Source organism: Colobus angolensis, unplaced genomic scaffold (genome assembly GCF_000951035.1).
Source record: "Colobus angolensis palliatus isolate OR3802 unplaced genomic scaffold, Cang.pa_1.0 Scaffold10, whole genome shotgun sequence".
NCBI lineage: Eukaryota > Metazoa > Chordata > Mammalia > Primates > Cercopithecidae > Colobus > Colobus angolensis.
The window spans coordinates 17,558,409-17,575,594 of record NW_012110919.1 but is presented as its reverse complement, the minus strand read 5'-3'; the positions used below and the strand labels follow the sequence as shown (position 1 = coordinate 17,575,594).

General features: G+C 42.0%; 1 protein-coding gene across 1 annotated transcript in view; it reads left to right on the top strand.

The window, feature by feature from the left end:
• The window catches only part of CKAP4 (cytoskeleton-associated protein 4), a 65,930-nt gene that overhangs the window by 10,312 nt on the left and 38,432 nt on the right, over positions 1 to 17,186 (top strand). The window contains exon 2 of the mRNA XM_011935476.1: positions 16,858 to 16,992. The gene's annotated coding sequence lies outside the window, so the exon portion shown is untranslated. The remainder of the gene's footprint in view (positions 1 to 16,857; positions 16,993 to 17,186) is intronic.

The window sequence follows — 17,186 nt, the reverse complement described above, 5'->3', positions numbered from 1 at the left end:
ATCTTACTATTTATTACCTTGTAAGAAATTAACCAATTTTGTATCTAACCTAGTAAGATACAAATCTTATTACAATAAGATTTTTAAAAATGCATTTCTTGATGGGATATATAAACCCCTATTTCTCAAATGTTCCTTAAATCAACTTTACCATTTTACTGGCTAACTCTTTAATTGATGAAATAAATATTTTTTTAAGCCTGTGTTTGATCTATTTCATGTAAGTCATGTTTTTAACTTGTTGAAAATTATATTTTGACAAATAGAAGTCAATCCAGGGGGCCACGTAGAAGGAGCATGTAATCCGGAACTGACAACCCCCAGGTAGGCTTCTTAGAGAAAGGAGTAGCCAAGCAGAGACATGTACAAGAAGTTCTCAAGTGATCTCAATAAAGCAGACTCAGGCCCCTAAATCAGTATTTAGGTAAAATTCATGGTTGAAAAATAAGGCTGATATGAGCTTAACTGATAAGGAAGAAAATTGGAACTGCTTAGCTAAAAATCTGGATTGATTTAAACTGCTTCAGTGTTACTTTTATAATTTTCAAAAATGGCAGCAGATAGTTCACTTTGGAACCACAGGTACATGCTAACTGTGGGAAATTCACCATTCTTGCCAAATGAGGTGAGGAACTCAATTCACTTTGTAAATCTGCATAGACAGTTCTGCGCAATTTCTTCAGGAGCCCAGAGCTCAACCATAAGCTTGGTGTAGAGGGCATTGCAATGAGTGGCCTTCAGCCCACAGGTGGACTTCGAATTTGAATGCCACAAGCCCACCTCTCTTATATGTAGCCTACTTCATACATGAATCACCTAGTTCTTTAAGCATTTTTGCCATCTCCATGAAGAAAAGTAGGGCCCTTAGCATTGTTTTCACCCATGAAATCTGCTATGCATGACTAGATACAAAAAAAACAGACCTCAGGAAAGCTTTTAAATGTGCAGCATGTGTCACACATGTCCTGTGATTATTGGAGGACATGAAAGTCACTCACTTTAGACTGTGAGGAAAATCTAGATAGTTCCTTGGGTACAAGGAATGTCTTCTACTCATGAACACAAGCAACTTAACTGTTTAAAGGCTGAACTCAGAGGCTCAAATTGCCTGACTTTGGACTAACAAGGGTTTCAGGTTTTTTTGTTTTTTTGTTTTTTCCTTTTAGCAGGAGGGGTTGTGCAAAAATTAAACTTCTCCTGAGCACCTAAAGTCTCCAGATGCTGGGCAGGTAGTGTTTACCAACACTCCCCTCAATAGCTGCCTCTTATTCTCAGGCTACCTGATGGCTGAGACCACGATGTCTCTTTTGGGCAAGGTCATTCTCATACTTGCTCCATAAAAGGGGAAAATACAGGCATGGGAGCACAGCTCTGAGGCACATGCAGCTATGCCCTAACCCAAATGCACCTCCTGATTGTGGGTGATGAGAATAGGAGATACTTCTGCCTGTGCATTGGATCCTACAGTGAGCAACGCTTGCTTGTGTTTGCCCAAACCCTTTTTCAGACGATAACTCTTTATATCCATCTTTGTTTCTTTATTTTTTATTTATTCATTTATTATTTTTTTAAATTTGAGACAGAGTCTCACTCTGTTGTGCCCAGGCTGGAGTGCAATGGCATGATCTTGGCTCACTGCAACCTCTATCTCCCAGGTTCAAGCGATTCTCCTGCCTCAGCCTCCAGAGTAGCTGCGATTACAGGCACCCACAACCACACCTGGCTAATTTTTTGTATTTTTAGTACAGATGGGGTTTCACCATATTGGCCAGGTTGGTCTCAAACTCCCAACCTCAGGTGATCCGCCCACCGTGGCCTCCCAAAGTGCTGGGATTACAGGTGGGAGCCACGGTGCCAGGCCTATATCCATCTTTAAATTAATCTATGTTCTTTTGCACAGTGCCTGTGACATAGTAGTTTCTCAGTGCTGTATATACTGATTGGTAAGAGGACATTAAAGGCACACTTCTAAATACTGGCTGGGAGTGCAGGAAGTTAGTCGGCAGGGACAATCACTGATTAGGAGGGAAATTAACTCTGATGAACTTTGACTATAACTTTCTTTTTCCTTTTTTCTTTCTTTCTGCTTCGCCTGAAAACCAGGAAATAGACAAGGTAGAGCAGTCAGAGAGCTAATCGTGAAAATTAAGAAGCAAATATATTCCCTTATCTCTGCTTAAATTACAAAGGGATCTTTCTGTCCCTTTAAAGAAAATCAAAAGTTATATGACCGCAGAGGCTCTTGAGGAAAATCTAGATAGTTTTTCTGGAGACGCGATAAGCTGAAACAAACCCCAGGCAAACCAAGAAAGATGAAGAATCATTTAGGACTACCCAGAATTTTGCAAAGTACGGTGATTAAGCAGTGTTTCAAACAATTACAGTAACGGTTGCTTAATGATCAGGATACACTCTGAGAAAGGCATCATTAGGTCCTTGTGCAAACATCATAGAGTGTACTTACACAAACTCAGGTGGCATAGCCTGCTACACACCTAGGCAGGATGGTCTAATCTATTGCTTCTAGGTTACAAACCTGTACAGCGTGTTACCATGCTGAATATTGCAGGGAATTGTAGTAACACTATGGCAAGTATTTCTGTGTCTAAACGTATCTAAACATGGAAAAAGTACAGAAAAAATATGGTGTAAAAGATAAATTATGGTACACGTATTTAGGGCAGCTGCACTGTAATCTCATGGGGCCACCATCCTATATACAGTCCACCATTGACTGAAATAGTTATGAGGTGCATGACTGTATAATTATTTACAAAGACTCATAACAATATAAATATTTCTTTTGGGGAATAGTAGCAGGGTTGGGAAAAATAGCATACAGGCAGTGGAAAGAGGGTAGATTTATTTTAAAAAAATCAACCTTCCTAAATACTGAAGGATTTTAGGCAAGCTGCTTAACCTTTCAAAGTCTGAATTATCTTATCTATAAAATGAGAATGATCAGGCCTAAGTAATTGGGAATCCTGTGAAAGTAAAATGAAACGAACATATGTAGGCTATGAGCCAGAGAGTGACTTATCTACTTCCTTTACCTGCTGGTCACATAGCCTCCCTTATGGTTAGATATTGACATACTACCGGATTTACTGGATTCTGGCCAGTGAAATAGGAGGGAAGTGATGGACGGATTTTCACTCACTTTCTTGGAACTCCAGATTCATTGTTTTGTGTGTGACAGGGTCTCGTTCTGTCACCCAGGTTGGAGTGCAGTGGCATGATCATAGCTCACTGCAATCTTGAACTCTTGGGCTCAAGATATCCTCCTGCCTTGGCCTCTTGAGAAGCCACTTCACTGGATCATGGACTCCATATCTTGCTCTCTTCCTCCTCTCATCATGTGTCGTCATGTCCCACACCTACTCAAAAACCATCAGTGGCTCCCCATTACTCCCAAGTAAAACCTAAACTTCAAGGCCTTCATTGATGGGGAAGCAACCAATTCTTTCTACCTTATCTCCCAGCAAGCTTTCTCTAGTTATTATGATTGTGTAACAAATTAGTCCCAAAACTTAGTGGCACAAAGCAACCTTTCATTATGCTCACAGATTCTTGTGTATCAGGAATTTGAACAGGATTCAGCAGGGAAGGCTTATCTCTGCTCCACAACGTCTGGCACCTAAACTAGAAGACTTGAAAGTGGAGAGTAAGAGTCACTGGAAAATCTTCACACTTGTGTGTGGTGGTTGATGCTGGGAAGACTCCAGTAGTTGGGCCTCTGGGGCCTCTCTGCATCTTGCTATGTGGCCTTTCCACATGGTCTCTCCAGCCAGGTAGCTTCAGGGTAGTGGGAATTCTCACACATGGGTTCCCAAAGCACATGTCATGAGAGAGCATGCCAGGTAGAAGTTCTATCACCTTTCCTAGCCTGGCTTCAGAAGCCGTGAAGTGGCATTTCCATTACATTCTCTTAGTTAGAAGCCCGTCATTAGAGTTGGCTCATATTCGAAGGGAGGGGCATTAGACTCTCTACCTTTTGTAGGAAGTGTCAAAGAATTTGCAGACATGCTTTAAAACTATAGCAGTTCCCCCTTATCTGTGGTTTCGCTTTACAAGATTTCAGTTACTTACTGTCAACTGCAGTCTGAAACTATTACATGGAAAATTCCAGAAATAAGCAATTCATAAGTTTTAAATTGTGTGCCGTTCTGAGAAACATGATGAAATCTCGCCCCATCTTGCTCCGACCTGACCAGAACATGAATCATCCCTTTGTCTAGCATATCCATACTGCATACACTACCCACGAGTCACTCGGGAACCCATTAGATCGACTGTGACAGTATTGCAGTGCTTGTGTTCAAGTGACCTTCCTTTTATTTAATAATGGCCCCAAAGCACAAGAGTAGTGATCCTCACATATTGTTATAATTATTCTATTTGATTACTAGTTATTATTGTCAATCTTTTACTGTGCCTAATTTATAAATTAAACTTTCTCATAGGTATGTACGTACAGGAAAAAACATAGTCTGTATGGGGTTTGCTGCCATCCATGGTTTCAGGCATCCATTAGGGGTCTGGGAATGTATCCGCCACAGATTAGGAAGGACTACGTACCACAAAACCCCACCATATTTGGCGTACTTTAGGAATGCTAAAACACTCATGGATTCCTAAATTTGGGGTCCTGGTTTTACTTACACACTACTCTTTTCTTGCAGTATCTTTCACCCCATAAATCCATCTGTCTCCCAAATTTCTACTTGCCATTTAAGATTCAGCTCAGATGCTACCACGCTACCTGCATCAGAACCTTCCACAGCTCCACCTTTGGAAGTAATTATGCCCCTCTCTGTATTCCCCACAGACCTCCGTTTCAATTTCCTCTGGGTGACCTGAATACATGTTTGTTGAATGGATAAATAGAATAAGATAATAAAATCTCAGGTGTGAAAGTGACCTTAAGTGCTACCGAGAACATCCTTTTTGAGTTTATTTATTTCTATTCATGTCTGTTCCTCCTTTAGATTTTTAGTGTCTGGAAGGCAGGGACCGAATTTCACTCACCTCTGTAATCATCCCTTAGCCCATCCTTTAGTTCTTCCAGCAGTGATTTGGCCTCGTAGGTCTTCAAAGAAAGTCAGTTAAAGGAAGAAACCTACCTCCCAACACATACCCCCCGCAATGCACATTTGACTAATTTGCTATTTCTTTATTAACCAGGTAATATTTGGTTCAAGGCAGGTTGGAACAGTTCAAAGAGATGATCTCCAAATGCTCTTAAACCACATGAAGCCACAGGTCAGAATTAATAGTCTTTATCATGGTTGCCTTCCCACCAGCAGCCACTTTTCTGAAGAAGATTGATGCTATTGTTCTAAACAGACCTGTGAAGGATTACAGGTTGTAGCCTCATTCTCAGCCACCCTTCCTAGCCCCTTATCCGTCTTATTTTCTCTTCTGCAAAAGCAGAAATTTCTGGGCCACAGCAAGCAGATGAGTCAAGACCATTTTGTGTATAGTCAATATCAGCACTGAAAAAAAGCAACCCACCGTTGAACAATTTATGATTTTTTTTTTTTTTAGATGGCATCTCCCTTTGTTGCCCAGGCTGGAATGTAGTGGCACGATCTTGGCTTACTACAACCTCTGCCTCCCAGGTTCAAGCGATGCTCCTCCCTCAGCCTCCTGAGTAGCTGGAATTACAGGTGCCTGCCACCATGCCTGGCTGATTTTTGTATTTTTAGTAGATACAGGGTTTTACCATGTTGGCTGGGCTGGTTTTGAACTCCTGGCCTCAAGTGATCCGCCCTCCTCAACCTCCCAAAATGTTGAGATCACAGGCATGAGCCATCATGCCCGGCCCAATTTATGATTTATAAACAAATGATGTCCCAGTAATTTTCAGGGATTCTTGGCAAGAATACCTGGTTACACATAGGAAACTTAGTTCCTTAGGTGGCTCATAAAACATGATTCAAGCAACAATGTCTTTGAAATACCAAATAGTTAAGCTGGGCGTGGTGGCTCACACCTGTAATCCCAGCACTTTGGGAGGCTGAGGCAGGTGAATCATGAGGTCAGGAGTTCGAAACCAGCCTGCCAAACATAGTGAAACCCCGTCTCTACAAAAAATACAAAAACTGTCCGGGCATGGTGGTGTGTGCCTGTAATCCCAGCTGCTCAGGAGGCTGAGGCAAGAGAATTGCTTGAAGCTGGGAGGTGGAGGTTGCAGTGAGCTGAGATAGCAGCACCACTGCACTTCAACCTGAGCGACAGAGTGAGACTCCATCTCAAGAAAAAAAAGAAATACCAAATAGTTGCAATGAAAAAAAAAAAAAATGATGCAATGCCAGTAATTAAACAAACCTGAGAAACAGTGAGTATAGTTTTTTGAAAGAACTTCTTCAGCATGTTGATGTTTGGGGGGAAAGTAAACTGAAGAAAAGAAAAATAAGAACATAGTTGGAGAATTTGGAGGTACATTTACTAAAGACTCTTTGATCCCATCCATGATTTTGATAATTAATTTACCTGGTTCATTTTTACATCTAACTCAGATTTTCAATTCATGTTTTACTCCTGGTCTCAGTCCACACAACCTTGTGAGTATAAAATGAGGTCATACTTCCTTTTTGTATTCAAATTATGATACTAGCTGTATTGCTGGAAATTAGTCTTCTTTAAAGAATCCTGCAGTTAGTTCTGAGCACTCATGCATGCCTCTGAGTTACAAACACTGCATGCCACTAACCTTGTTTGTCCTCTCTTACTTGGATTCTCGCATGTACAGGTTTGCTGTGCATAGAGATGCTTAGACACCTCTGCCACTATGAGCAACAGGACAGCCAAGACTCATGGCAGACAATCTCTGGATACTTCCATAGCTTCCAAAACTTGTGCTGGGCTCAGTGCAGAAGTGGGAAGCCAGTCCTCTCCCTGACCCTGTATGCACTCCTATTTGCTTATGCTTGGAGCATCGTGATGTCTTCCTTAATCAGTTCTAACATAGTTTAGCCTCCTGGAGACAGCACTGTTAGTGCCTAGCCCAAGAACTTTGGCAGTTATCAGATTATTAATCAGACATGGCTTTGTGAAAAATTATATATATGTGTGTTTGTATATATTGTGTGTATATATATTATACATAAAAATATACTATAAAATATATATTATAGGCCGGGCACGGTGGCTCACGCCTGTAATCCCAGCACTTTGGGAGTCCGAGGCGGGAGGATCACGAGGTCAGGAGATCGAGACCATCCTGGCTAATACGGTGAAACCCCGTCTCTACTAAAAATACAAAAAAATAAGATAGCCGGGCAACTAGGCGGGCGCCTGTAGTCCCAGCTACTCGGGAGGCTGAGGCAGGAGAATGGCGTGAACCCAGGAGGCGGAGCTTGCAGTGAGCTGAGATTGTGCCACTGCACTCCAGCCTGGGTGACAGAGCGAGACTCTGTCTCCAAAAAAAAAAATATATATATATATATATATATAATATACAATAAAATATATAAATGTATATATATACACACACACATATTTAAATCAGGGGACTGAAAAGGTTAGATGGAAGCAAGGCTTTCCCAAAGATATGAGAATTAGAGGAGCGGAGAAAAGGAAGAAGAGGCTTTAAAAGGATGTGTGTCTGTGTGTGAATATCCTCGCTAGACCATGGAGTGAGGTGGAGTCTGTCAGGTTATCATCAATTCACTCAGAAAATGTTTATTGAACACCTATTAGGTGCCAAGCAGTGCTTAAATCTGGAGAACCCAAGAGTGATCAACACAGGAAAAGTCCTTGTCCTCAGGGAGCTCACATTTTAGTAGGGGAGGCAGGTGGCAGAGAAACCAGGAAATTGATCCACGTGATAATTTCATATATGACAAATACTATGACAACAGAGAGGGGCTTGGGGGCCTATTTTAGGTAGCTTGGTCAGGTAAGGCTGCAACGCTGAAGTTACATTTGAGCAGAAATCTAAACAAAGCGAGGGCGTTAGCCTGCAGATGTCTGGTGAAAGAATGTTCTAGGTAGCAGGAATGGCAGGTGCAAAGGCTGGAATGGAAGAAGCTGACATCCTAAAGGAACCAGCATGGGAAAGTGTCACTGAAGCATGGTGAGTAAGGAAGAAGTTTGGCAGGAGAAGCTGGAGCTAACCCAGGGCCAGATCATGCGGTGTCTGTAAGTGATGGGAAGTTATTGGAGGGAAATGACAGGATATGATAACTCTTTTAAAAGAATCACCTTGGCTGCTGTGAGGAGACCAGTTGGAAAGATGTGGCAGCGATTCAGGCTGGAGATGAGGGTGGCTGAGCTGGGGTTGTGCAGGTGGCCCTGTCCCTGTGGACACAGCATGCCCTTGAACAGCAGTTGCATGTTGATCCTCTTGAATCCCATCCTGGGGGTACACTTTGAGGTGCAGCTTTCTGACTCTCATGCTTGACAATGAGAAGAAGATTAGCTGGAGTGGAAATAATTGACCGGTATGTGACAAAGAATATAGTGTCATCAGAGGCTCTCAGGAAAACCCTCAAATGAAAACGAAGACTCTGGCATCTCCTTGTAATTATTTTTCCTTGCCAAGGGAACAGATGGGACGACTGGATGATAAAGACTGCTCTTAAGGAAGGCATGCCAAGGTGGCTCTCCCAGTTTAGTCAGGGTACTTTCAGCTTCAAGGAACAGAAATCCAGTCTAAACTGGCTTCCACAGTGAGGAAATCACCTCACATAGTCGGAAGTGCAGGATTCAACCAGAAGTTTCAACTGGGATTCTGCTCGCTTGAACATTTTTATGTGCATCTCTTTATAGACAGAGCCCCTTAATCTGCTCGATGTTTTCTTTTTTTCCCAACACTTGTCTTCTAGCATATGGTGCAATGTATTTACTTATTCTGTTTATTAGTACTGTATTATTTATTTTCATTAGAATTAAACTCCATGAGTGCAGGGATCATTGTTTTGTTCACTAATGGATCCCAAGTGCCTAGAAAAGTGTCTGACACTCAATGTTTGTTGAATGAGAGTAAAAGGGTGAAACATCTTCCTTTGGATCCCAAATGAGGAAAAAGGAGGGTCACCATGATCCTACAATTTCTCCCCTGGGGAATTCGATAAAAGGAAACTCTCATTTATTGGAACAATATCCTTATGGACCCCAAAGGAACAAGACTGTAAGCTGCAAACCAAACCCCTTTGTCATTTGTTCCCCAACCACTAATTGAGGAATACCAGGTTCAGGGTGGTTCAAATGACCTTCAGGTTTGTCCAAGTGGTGGATGTTACTTGACAATGTATTTGATCAAGATTAAGATTAAAGAGTGTGTGGTTCCTGGTCAGGCACGGTGGCTCACGCCTGTAATCCCAGCACTTTGGGAGACTGAGGTGGGCGATCACCTGAGGTCGGGAGTTCAAGACCAGCCTGACCAATACAGAAAAACCCCGTCTCTACTAAAAATAAAAAATTAGCTAGGCATGGTGGCACATGCCTGTAATCCCAGCTACTCTGCAGGCTGAGGCAGGAGAATCACTTGAACCCGGGAGGCAGAGGTTGCGGTGAGCCGAGATCATGCCATTGTACTCCAGCCTGGGCAACAACAAGAGTGAAACTCCGTCTGAAAAAAAAAAAGTGTTTGCTTCCTTTGACTAGTCTCAGCCTCTGAAGTTTGTGCCTTGACCACAGCATTCCTAACTCTGGCAGGCCCTATAAACATGGAAAAAAGAAGCACGCAGTACCATACCCTTGAGACTGTGGATGTAGTTAGCTCTTTTTCTTTCAGTATCTGCTTATTAAACCTTACTTTACTGTGTTCTGGGCACTGTGGAAGATGCTGGAGAGAGGATAATGACCAAGAGACAGTTCTGGTCCTCAGGTTTAGTGATGGGGTTCAGGGAGGCAGCCAGTTAGTACAGGAAACAAACATATAAACAGATAATTATAATCAAATGTTATAGGTTTGTTATTAGAGGTACAGTAGGAAGAGAAGAGTGATCAACTCCGTGTGAGGGAAAAGGCAAAACTGCAGAGAGGAGGTGGGGGGTCTGCTAAGTAGGGTTCTAAAAGCTGAATAGGAGTTTGCCTGGCAAACATGGAATGGGAGTGGGCAGAGTGACACTCCAGAGAGAGAAAATAGCAGGTGGCAGTGTTACAGCTCTTTTACAATTTGTGTGGCAGGTTTCCCAGTTTTTACCAGAAAAAATCTAAAGAAAAGAAAACAACAGGTACAAATATATGGATGTAGGAAGCAGCACTGTGTGTTTAACGAACTGCGATTGGTTATGTATTGCTAGGGTACAAAGTGCTAGGAGGAGAAAATTGAGGCTGGAGAGGTGGGCAAGGGTCAAAATATTCCTGCTTTGCATACTCTGCTTAGAGGTTTATGTTTGTTTTAGATGATGCGTTTTCATCATGAGAGTGAGGAGATCAGATCTGTATTTAGAAAGATCACTCCGGCTGCCAGAGACAAGATGGATTTGAGAAGGGCAAACTGGAGACCAAGAGACTCTAGAGAGAAATACTAAACCTAGGTAGTATCTCACATTAACCACCAGGTGGGGCAAGTAGGCCAGGACAGCTCGGTTGCAGGCTGCTGGGGTAAGGAGGAAGGGTAGGAGAAAGCGCCAGCATGGGACTGATGCTCAAGTAGGAAGCTTCTTAGTTCGGTGTTCATAACTCTGGAAAGATCCATAGTGAAGCACAAACAAGAAGCCACCTAAAGGTCCACAAATAGAGGACCCACTAAATATGACAAAGCATTCACGCACTGAATTCCCAGGTTCCAGCGAAGTAGATCTGTACGTATACACATGAAAACAAGTCCAAGTGACAAAAGCAAGTTATAAAATACTGTGTACATTATGACCCCTGTAGCATAAATGTCTAGAAAGATGATCATAATATTGATATCAGTGGTAACTTTTGGAGAGGATTTTGGAGCCATTGAGTGTGTGTGCGTGTGTGTGTGTATTTGTCCTGGTCTGTTTGAGCTGCTAGAACAAAATATCAGAATATTAGTGACTTATAAATGCTAGAAGCTTATTTGTCACAGTTCTGGAGGCTGAGAAGTCCAAGATTTGGCGTCCAGTGAGGGCAACTTCCTGGTTCATAGAGGGCACCTGCTTGTGGTGTCCTCACATAGCAGAAGGGCCGATGAGTCTCTTTTATAAGGGCACTAATCCCACTCATGAGGACTCCATCCTCTTGACCTAATTATTTCCCAAAGGTCCCAACTCCAAATGTCACCTAGAGGGTAGGAATTCAACATACACATTTTTGGTGAACATAAGCGTTTAGTCCTTTGCTTTGTGTGTGTGTGCACGTGTGTGTTGAATTTCGTCAAAATGTAGTTGACATACAGTATGCTGGATGTATTTAAAGTGTGCGGTTTAATATACATTTTGACAAATATACACACCTGTGAAACCATTGCCACAATCACGATAATGAATATATCCATCACCCCCAACGGAGTCTTTACTGTCCTTGAAAACCCTCCCTATCATTATTTTCTGTCCTCCATCCCCGGGCAGCCACTGGTCTGCTTTCTGTCACTAACAGTTTGCATTTTCTAGAGCTGTGTATAAACAGAATCATTCAATATGTACTATTTTTGGCCTTGTGTCTTTCATTCAGCAATATTAATTTGAGGTTCATCCACATTGTTAAGGGTATAAATAATTAATTGATTTTAGTTGCTAAATAGCATTACATTGTATGGTTGTATCACAATTTGCTTTTCCATTTATCTGCTGATGGACGTTTGGATTGTTGAGGGTTTGGTGCTATTATGAATAATGCTGCTCTGCACATTTGTGTACCAGTTTTTGCATTTGCACGTTTTGATTTATCTTGTGTAAATATGTACCCAGGAGTGGAATGGCTAGGTCATATGGCAGGTATGTATTTAATTTTTTAAGAAGCTGCCAGGCTGTTTTTCAAAGCAGTTGTACCATTTTACATCCCAGTAGCTGTATATGAATATTCCAGTTTTTCTATATACTTGCCAATATCTGACATGATCAGACTTTTAAATTTTAGGTCTTCTAATGGGAAAGTTTTATTTCTTTAATGACTGACGATGATGTACAGTTTTTTCATATGCTTATTTGTCATCCATAGATCTTCTTTGGTTAAGTGTCTATTCAAATTTTTGTGGGCTATTGACATTTACATTTTGCTTTATACTTCCATAAAGTTAGAGCATTTTTACAATGCACGTATATCTCTTTTATATTTAAAAACAACAATTTAAAATATCTCAACCCAGAGGACATCAATAACTACAATTTGAACTTTAAACTTACTAGCAGTATATTATGCTAAAGTGAAGGCAAATCTTGATCATATCATTAAAAGATAAAACATTTGATTTTAACATCTGGCTTCAAATTATTAGAAATAACCTCAAAACCAATGCAATTTTTATTTCCATAGATTATTACGTTTGAGAGATATCATGAGTTTAGACTCAAATGAACCTGGCTTCAAATTCCAGCTCTTTTACTTATCAGCTGTGCAATCTTGGGCAAATTCATTTTTTAATTCATCAAGAAGCAAGGCCCAAAATAGTACACATTGAATGGTTCTATTTATATGTAATTCTAGAAAATGCAAGAGCTTCCATTTTCTTCTTTTAGAAATCTGACATATCATTTACTGCATAGGTTCATTTTGAGGTTTAAATTGATATTATATTTAACCAGTCAGCGCAACAACTAGCATGTAGTATGTACTCTACAAATATTAGAGCTTCTATGACAAGACAGTTTGATTGTCTTGACAACCAGATTGCTGCATGCTCAAAATTCAAGCTGGTCGGTGAAAAACAGCACAGTCACAGCATTTTGTAAAGGAACTGTTGAAACCATTGTCAAGGCAGTCAACATCCTCTGTGATAACAGAGATCTCTCCCTTACCCCCATTTATTTTTAAAGACTCTGAAAGAAAAGCTCTGGTGTGCATTTGGTTTTGAGGAAACAGCAACAACAAAAAAACAGGAACAGGAAACTTAGGTTGAAATGGACTTTATTGAGCATCTTAGCACATTTTGGCTTTCTTTGTAGAACCCTCAATATCCTCTGTTGCTCAAACCACCAAATGATCTTGCAGATGCTCATGGTACCCTGCAGGATGGTTCAGAGGTAGTGCAGACCTACTGTTTTAGACGTTTCAAATTGGAGTTATTGTCAAGTTAGTGTTATTGGGGATAGTGTCATTCATAAATGCTGTGTATTACATAACGCAGTCTAAAGAATCATGGCAGTAACAGGAGTAGAAGGCAGACAAATTCTAGGGAAACAGGAGTGGGTCCCCAGTGAAACCCTACCTTCAAGCCAAAAAAACAGCCTGAAACCCATGGCCCAGAGTAAAAACTTCTATTCCTGTTTGTCTGCTCTTTCCCAATTGGTTCTTTCTGAATAATGCCTTTTAACCAATCAAATGTTGCCTTTTCCAATACTACCTACGGCCTGTCTCACCCCCCATCCTGTGCCTATAAAAACCCCAGATTCGGCCACAATGACACAGACAACCTGACTTTGGGGAAGAGACGACCTGACTTCGGGGAAGATGACCTGGTCTTCTCATCCCCTCTCCAGCTCTCTCTCTGCGGAGAGCTGTTTTTATTGCTCAATAAAATTATCTGCTATCATTACCCTTCAATCGTCAGCATGATCTCATTTTTCTTGGATGCTAGACAAGAGCTCAGGACCCACCGAGAGCAGATACCAAGAAAGGCGGTCATTGCCCTTTGCCTTCCCTGGCGGAGGACAGCCACCCCATGAGATGGGGCCAGGGGCCGACTGAGCTGCTAACATGCCACTGTCTGTCAGGCTGTGGATGGCGGAATTAAAAGAGCTAATTATCCCACTAACATCCCCTCTGGGGTTTGGGGTTGCAGGCATCCCAGCCTGGGTATCGCCGTATTCCCCTTGGGGTAACATACCTGGTCTGGGCACTGGCCCTGCACAGAGCTTGCCCCTGTGTTGGTACTCAGAGTGGCTGGCCGAACCCCACACTCACTCGCTCCTGTGCTCCCTCCTGCAAGAGGCTGAGCATGGTGGGCCAAGTAGACCAGGTCCCCCCTGCTTTGAGTCCAGCAAAGGAGCCGAGAAGAATCCTGCATCAGCAGCTACAGCCAGAATGAAGCTTTTGAAAGGGAGACATGAGGCACACCAGCTGAACACATGGCTAAAGAAAGGAAATCAAGACAGCTTCATGTCAGTCTCTCGAATTTCTAAGGGGTTCCAATCTACAGGCTGTCCCATCCCTTTGAGCCTCATGGTTATTTGCCCTGTCTCTATTATAGCATCAGTGACCTGGCATGGGGTTACTTGTTCCATAAGCTGCAAGTTCCTAAGGAACTTAAGGTTTACATTCTTAAGAATTGTTGCTTGCATACTTTTCACTTTTGTATATCACTAGTATCTGCCACAAAGAAGAGTCTCAATTAAGTTTATATATTTAAGTATAACAGAAAAAGATAAAAATGTTTGCCATCCACAAACAGCTGCCTTGTAAGAAGAGTATGTTCTACTTCAATGAAAGCTCTTTTTATTCAACTGGGCACCTGGGAGGGTTAGGAGCTGAGTCTAGAGGTTGGGGCTTGCGTGAGCTGAATGGCTGTGCAGAGTGGAGAGAATTTGGAGTTCAAGTATAGCAGCAAGGTCAGGGGAGACCACAGGGAGGGAGGGAGAGTGGGGATCCAGTGAGATACTACATAGAGCAAAGTGGCCCTAATACATCTTCAGGGCCAGGTGGCCAAAGAGTTTTGTTTTGTTTCATTTCGTTTTTACACAGATGTCCAAGTTCATGTTGAAGTTCTTTGAATTTTAGCAGAGTAAACCCCTCCTTGGGCCTCCAATGTCTTCAGTAAATTCTGCACATGCGAATTACCTTGTAAGTGTGGGCTTTCCACAGAAACCAAGGAAGGGGTTGAGTTTTCATCTGGTTCAGAGACAGAAAGATGAGACTTTTCATGAATGAAGTAGCTTGGTAGGGTGTTAGGCGTTGGAAGCAGAAGAAGCTATAAGAAAATAAAAAAGCAAGCTCCTGGGGCATTTGGAGGAAGTCTTGGGTGGGGCATTTGGAGGAAGTCTTCGGTAAGGCATTTAAACATCCGCCTAGGACATGAATTTGGAATTTTCTAGCTCATTTTATATATGATGTAGTATGATTGCCGCTGACATCTAGTATACAACAGGAAGGAAAGGGTGTAAAAAAAAGTAGAAAGAATAGAGTGAGGGGAAGATGCCCTTCCCACTGTTGATGAAAAAAGCCAGACTCCATAAAATATTTGAAAAGGTTTATTCTGAGCCAAATATGAGGCCCATGGCCCATGACAGCCTTAGGAGATCCTGAGAATATGTGCCAAAGATGGTTGGGTTACAGCTTGGTTTTATACATTTTTAGAGAGATAGAAGCTACAGGCAAAGCCATAAATCAATATATGTAAGGTATACATTGATTCAGCCTGGAAAGGCAGGACATCTTGAAGATCTTGAAAGTGGAGCGACTTCCAGATCATAGGTAGATTAAAGATTTTCTGATTGGCAATTGGTTGAAAGAGTTAAGCTATGCCTGAAGAGTTGAAGTTGGCCTGAAGAAATGCTTGAGTTAAGATAAGGGGGGTTGTGGAAGCCAAATTCTTGTCATGTAGATGAAACCTCTAAGTAATAGGTTTCCGAAATAACAGATGATAAATGTCTCTTATTGGACCTTAAAAGGTGTCAGATTCTCAAGTAAAGAACTAGTAAGGGAAGGAGATTCTCTACAGAATGCCCATTTCTCCTACTGGAGATTGCTTTGCAGGGCCATTCCAAAATATGTCAAAGAAATATATTTTGGGGTAAAACACTTTAATGTCCTTCAGGGCCTGCTATCTGTCATGTGATGCTATGCCAGAGTCAGGTTGGAGCTGGGTATCTTGTTCCTACAAAGAGTTTGTTTTGGTCAGTTCTCTATTTTATGATCTGTATTTTAATGCTGGTCAGTTGGCCCTAAACTCCAAAGGGAGGAGGGTATAGCAGGCACCTCTAACCCCACCTTCTTGTCATGGCCTTAACTACTTTTTCAGGTTTCTTTGGGATCCCCTTGGCCAACAGAGGTTCCATTTAGTCAGTTGGGAAACCCTCAGGCTTTCTGGTTATTTGATAGCCTAAATCCTATATATAAGAAAAGAGAGTCAACAACCTAGGACAATGTAAGAATGAATGAAGGGAGCAAACAGGGGTTTAGGGACAGGAGCAGAAGTTCTCACCTAAGAACTAGCCTTGAAGGATGGCTCTACTGCTTAAGTTTATTTTTTCTTTAAGATGTAATTCTTTATATGTAAAGTCATATGTAAATTTTTTTTTTTTTTTTTTTTTTTTGGAGACGGAGTCTAGCTCTGTCGCCCAGGCTGGAGTGCAGTGGCGCGATCTCGGCTCACTGCAAGCTCCGCCTCCCGGGTTTACGCCATTCTCCTGCCTCAGCCTCCCGAGTAGCTGGGACTACAGGCGCCGCCATCTCGCCCAGCTAGTTTTTTTTTGTATTTTTTAGTAGAGACGGGGTTTCACCGTGTTAGCCAGGATGGTCTCGATCTCCTGACCTCGTGATCCGCCCGTCTCGGCCTCCCAAAGTGCTGGGATTACAGGCTTGAGCCACCGCGCTCGGCCAGTCATATGTAAATTACTTACCTATTTTTTTCTCTTGTTGGGAGGGATGGGTGGATAGTAGGCTTTGGTTCTGAAATCAAACAGATCAGCTGTTAAATCCTGGCTCCTCTACCAATCAGCTGTGTGATTTTAGCCAAGTTACTTAAGCTCCCTGAGCCTCATTTGTAAACTGGAGATAATGAAAGTATCCAACTCATGGGGTTGCTAAGAGATTAATTTTTTTTTTTTTTTTTTTTTTTAGAGAGGGCTTCTCACTCTGTTGCCCAGGCTGGTGTGCAGTAGCCATTCACAGGTGAGATCATCATGCACTGCAGCATCAAACTCCTGGCCTCAAGTGATCCTCCTGCCTCAGCCTCCAAAGTAGCTGGGATTACAGGTATGTGCCATTGTACCCAGTTTGCTGGGAGAGTTAAGCAAAATAATCTATGAAAAGTGCCTAGCATAAGGCCTGGCACATAGTACATGCTCAGTAAAATGGTATCCATTTTTATGTAAGTTTATTGAACACCACTTGCAAAACATGGAGAAAAGCAGAACTGAAAAGCATCAATAGTTCTACCGCCCAAAGAA